We start from the raw sequence: 6,000 nt of genomic DNA on the forward strand, positions 1-6,000 counted from the left end.
TCAGTTTGCTACAGCAGCACCTCATATCACCTGCCCAGAAGTGATCAGAGCCCCACAGACGGCCTGTCTTCCAAAGATGTAAAAAACAGGAACATAGTGGGGTAGGATTGGCTCACAATTGTCTTCAGCATCTGTTTCTCTGTAGCCTTTTCTAGGCCTTGCACCTCTTTTCTGCCCCAGGGCCTTTGTTCCTGCCATCTGAAATGCTCCTGCCACAGGTCCTGTTCAGGTACCTGTTCAAATGTCACCTCCTCAGAGAGGCCTTTCCTCAACACCTGATCTAAAGTAGTCCCACCATGCACTATCCCCTTGTCTGATTTTCTTTATAGTACTTTTCACTACCTGACATTAAAGTATATATCTGTTCACATTTTTTTTTTTTTTTTTTTAGAGATAGGGTCTGTCTTTGTCACCCAGGCTGGAGTGCAGTGGTGCCATCATAGCTCACTGCAACCTCCAACTCCTGGGCTCGAGCGATCCTCCTGCCTCAGCCTCCCAAGTAGCGGGGACTACAGGCACACACCACCATGCCCAGCTAATTTTTCTTATCTTTTGTGGAGACAGGATCTTGTTAGGTTGCCCTGGCTGGTCTCATACTCCTGGCCTCAAGTGATCCTCCTGCCTCTGCCTCTCAAAGTGCTGGGATTACAGGTATATGCCACCGTGCTTGGGCTGTTTACATTTTTAATAGCTAATAACCATTGAGTACTTACTGTGTTTCAGGTACTGTTCTAAAACCTTACACTTACTACCACATTAATCACAACAACCCTATGATGTAGGTACTATTAGTATTTTTTGACATATTAGTAAACTGAGGCAAAATGGGTTAAGTAACTTCCAAGTCATGTTGTTATTAAGTGTCTGGATCTGGAATTCAAAACCCAGACTATCTCAACTCTAAAATCACTACCCTATACTGTCTTTCTTATACTTGTTTATTAAGTCCCCTCAGCCACTATTCCTGTATTTACCAGAAAATATTTCTTCATTGCCACAGTCTCAAGGCCCAGTATGTGGCAACACAGTGTGTATCAATAATGATTTGTTGAATAAATGAAGGATCAAGTAATTTTAACATTGATGTGATAAGTCAGTCAATATAGTAAGTCCTGACAATGTCATTCATCGGTCCTTAGAAACTGTCATTTTAAGCAAAACAACATATAATGAAACTAATTTTATCACAGGCTAATTGGTATAAACAAGAGTTAAGTTCCTATGGCATAATTCTGGAGACAAAAACATCACCAAAATTCTAAATAAAGACCAAAACACTTCTAATATTAAACATTGAAGTAAATGTGAGCTATACATACATCTAAGAAATATTAATAAAAACGAGTAAGATAATTATTTACCCAATTTTTGGTGAATCATTGAGTGACGACGGTTGTCATTGTGGTGGGTTAAATCAAGGGATAAATGTTTGCAAAGTGAAAGTTGTCAGGATCACCTCCAACCCCACGCAGCTCAGAATCAAACGATCACAAATCTGGCAGGCCCCCGAGAGCTATCGTCCGACAGTGTTTATTGTCCTGCATCTCTATGATTTTCATAGGCTTTTAAATTTTTTATTTTACAATCATTTGTATTCATTCATTCATTTTACAACCTGCTTATTTGACTTCAAGGTCGCAGGTGGCTGGAGCCTATCCCAGCAGTTCAAGGGGCTGGGAACCAGCGCTGGACAGGACACCATCCCATCGCAGGGCGCACTCACACACACGCACACACACACACACACACACACACTTAGACTGGGGACATGTAGACATGCCAGTGAACCTAACGATCACATCTTTAGGATGTGGGAAGGAACTGGGGTATCCAGAGAAAACCCACATAGACATGGGAAGAACATGCAAACTCCACACAGACAGTGGCCCTGACAGAGAATCGATTTTTTTTTCTCATTAACCTTAAAACAAAACAACACTGAATGAAACAATGTTATTCAAGGACCTTCTGTACTCTCATCTCCTCCTAGCTTCACACCCTTAATTCTATAGTAGAAACCTCCAGCACCACTCCTCTTTAGCAACTGGAAATAATTACAGGATCGCTTCACTTCCAGCTTCTAGAACTCTGAAATTTTCTTCCTCAGTCCATAATAGGCTATCCTTTTACTCTCGACTTCCATTCCTCTAATAAGCGTCCTCCTTATATCCTTCAAATTCTCCTCGATACCAGCAGGTATTTCATGTATTCAAAAATATACTTTGAGCATCTTGTGCGGGTCTAAAACCAACAGCATGATCTTGTCCTCAGGGATCATACAATCTAGGGACCTTGTCAGCTCTATCACGGCTGTACTGCTAACACCGTTGATTCCTTCATGCATTCCTTCCTCCCACCCCTTGCCAACTGCTAATACAGAATGACCCACAACATATATGCTGTAGGATGTTGAGAGGGAGTCTTCCTGTGGTTCTTTTGCTCTGTGAGGCATTCCTAATATCACAGGACATGGAGTAGGAGTTTTCTCGCTGACAACCCAGACCAAACTGAGGACCAAAAGTCACTGGTACCACACATTCTAAAGAAAAACAATCAAGTCAGACCCCTTCCTTTAAGGGCTTACTGAGAAGCAAATGAATGAGCCGTATCGCCAGCAATCACTACTTCAGCCTGCAGACCCACTTCCCAGCAAGTCCCGGATATCACCGGTCTGTGGGGAGCACTGTGACTGTGTGAGAGCCCCTCCAAACAGACACATCCTCCTCTGTGGAAGCCGGAGCTCAGAAAGACAGGGAAGCCTGCCAGAAGAGAGCCTGCCTCCTCAGCCCCCAGCTGGGGAGTGGGTGGGCTAGCTGGTGGAGGGCTTACCAGTTTCACAATGAAGGAGCTTTTTCTCTAGATCTATCACTGAAATTTATATTTCCAGGTACGAAGGAAAAGAAATACAATTTAAAACATGAGCCCTTTGAGGTCAAGTCTAATTTCTTTCCCATACATTTTTAGAAATATCAATTTTAGAAGTGAAATCATGAGAAAGCTATTTTAAAACAGATGGTCCATATTATGTAGGTACAGATTTAAAGATACTGGTTTTCAGGTAAAACCAAATAGTTGGTTACTGCCAACAAATGCATCAGCTGTTTCTTAACTGAAAAATCTCTACTTTAGTTTCTAAAATAAATTATATACAATAAACTTTGACAAATGCAGATAGTTATGCAGCCATCACCAAAATCAAGATGCAGAACCATTCCATGATGCAAAAAAATTCCCCTGTGCTGCCCTTTTGTACTCAACTCCCCCCTCAACCCCCAGCAACCACCGATTTGCTTTCTGTTCCTATGGTTTTGGCTTTCCCCAAATGTCATATAAACGGAATTATGTAGTATGTAGCCTTTTGAGTCTGGACTTTTACATATAGCATAGTGCATTTGAGATTTTTCCATGTTCTTGCTTGTATCAGTAGTTCATGTTTTAATTGCTGAATAATATTCTGTTGTATGGATGATTATAATTTGTTTATCCTTTCATTAGTTGAAGGACGTTTGGGTTACTTCCAATTTTGTGTGATTATTAATAAAAGATCTAGGAGTGATAATGTTTGGTCAGTAGTAAGTGTGTGTTTAATTTTATAAGAAACTGCCAAAATGTTTTTCAAAATGGCTACACCATTTTGCATTCCCACCTGCAATATATATGAATTTTAGTTTTTCTACAGCCTCATGAACCATTCTAATGTCATTCTAATAGGTATATAGCAGTATTTTTCTGTGATTTAAGTTTGCATTTCCCTAAGACAAATAATATTGAACACTTTTTCAGGTGCTTACTTGCCATCTGAATATCTTCTTTGGTAAAGAATCTATTCAAAAATTTTCCCATTTCGTATTGGGTCATTTGTTTTCTCATTGTTGAGTTTTGAAAATTCCTTATACATTCTTAACACAAGTCTCTTGTCAGATATGCGATTTGTGATTATTTTCTAAAGGCTGTGACTTGCCTTTGTATTCACTTAGGAGTGTCTCTTGCAGAACAGAATAGTTAAAATTTGGGTTAAGCCCAACTGAGGGGTGGCCCTAAAAGACATTAGTGAGGGGAAAACCACTGGGAAAGGTTTCAGTTAATGTACTTGGTCATTCACTTTGTGTATGAGATGTGGTCCAAGGTAAGAATATACATTAAACCCATGGGCAGTGACAGATGGTTTGCCCAGTAGGTCAGGGGCGTGGAAGGATACAATGTGGAAGATCAGAGAGGAGGAGGTTTGGGCGGAAAGCATGTGGTTGAGCTTATGGGAAGGGGCACAAAGTGGGAATGTCTTTGTATTGCATGTCACACACACCAGAAAGCATCCACCATGGAGGAGGTACAAGACAACCAAGTAGACAAAATGCCCTGGCCAGATGCTGCCAGGCTGCCCCTGCAATCAGTCCCTCACCCCCACCCCAGTATTGTCACATTGGGTTCAGGAACTGAATGGCTTCTGTAGCAGCAATGGAAGCTATGCAAGGCCATAGGTTTCCACTCACCAAGGCCAAATGTCCAACTTGCCACCATCAGAGACCCAAGTTGAGTTCCTGATACAACAGCATTCCTCAAGGAAACCAATCAGACACTTGGTGATAAAATGATTTATCTTTACTGGCATCAAACATATTCTGGGCATACTTTTGTTTTACTGCCCACAGGGCCTCAGCTAGCACCACTATCAGAAGGTTTAAGAGTGTTTCTATCACCAACCTGGAATCTGTGTAGTATCACTTCAGAATAAGAGATTCATTTTATATCAACAGAAGTGCATTAGTGGACACATGACTACAGTATCCTCTGGACCTCTTCCATAACACAGCATCCAGAAGCTGTTGATCTGAGAGCGTGACAGAATGGCCTTTTGAAGGTGTCAGCTTGGAGATGATATTCTGCAAAGAGGAGACTCCGCATTCCAGAATGCAGTGTGCACCCTAAATTAATGACCATATATGCCACTGTGTCCCCAGCAGGTGGACTATATGAGACAGGGAACCCAGGGGTGAAAGCAAGACCGGTCCCACTTGCCTCTGTCCTCAGCAACCCACTTGGGGAATTTGTACTTCCTGTCTCTTTGATTCTAGGCTTTGAGCATCTAAATGTCCTGGTTCTCAAAGGGGAGTGCTTTCACTAGAAGCCTTATTTTTAGTTCCATTAAACTTTCAAGCTATGAATGCTGTCCAGCCACTTGGGGCTTTTTAGTGGGGAACAAAAGAATTAACATACTGCAGGGTAATTGAACTTACCCATCAGGAGGAGATAGTACTTGTTTTATACAATTGAAGCAGGAAAGACTAGGTTTCACATGCAAGAGAGATCCACTGAGGGGTCTTGTGGCACTTCTGAAGATTTTTTCTTAGTTAAACTTTAGTTAGGCTCCAGAAGCTTCTTCTAGGCCCATCTGTACACTTCCTTGTAAAATCCAGTTTTAGCATCGAACTCTGGTAAGGCAGTTTAGCAAGAACCCTGCCCCCCCTCAATATCTGATCACCCTGGATATCTGATCTGGCTCCTCATCTCCCACTCTTCCCCCAGGAGATATCTTATCACTCTGCCCTATCTTTAGCAAGAATCCAGGTAGGTCGGTTTAGCCAGAACCCCTCTTACCCTTGATGTTGCTTCTTAGTAATTTTCCATCCACTGACCCCACCCTGCTCCTTGGCTATCAATTCCCACTTGGCAATGCTATATTTGGACTTGAGCCTAACCTCTCTACCCTACTGCAAAATCCCATTGCAGTGGTCCCTACACCTCTCTTGATGGTCCTGAATGAAATCTGCCTCACTGTGCTTTAACAAGTGAATAATGTTTCCTTTAACACTTCTCTGCTCTCTGATGGTAAATGGACAAGTGTAACTGCCATAGTCTGAGAAGAGCATGGTGACAAGGGACTCAGACCTCTCCAGGACAAAAGCCTGGGTCACTCCACAGAGTAAGCCACCTAGAACAGCAGAGGTGTAGGCCAAGGGTGAGGAGAATCTAGAGTAAGTAGAAAGGAGACAATGAGTATCC

The sequence above is a fragment of the Eulemur rufifrons genome, chromosome 15, assembly GCF_041146395.1.
Source record: "Eulemur rufifrons isolate Redbay chromosome 15, OSU_ERuf_1, whole genome shotgun sequence".
In the NCBI taxonomy this organism is placed as follows: domain Eukaryota; kingdom Metazoa; phylum Chordata; class Mammalia; order Primates; family Lemuridae; genus Eulemur; species Eulemur rufifrons.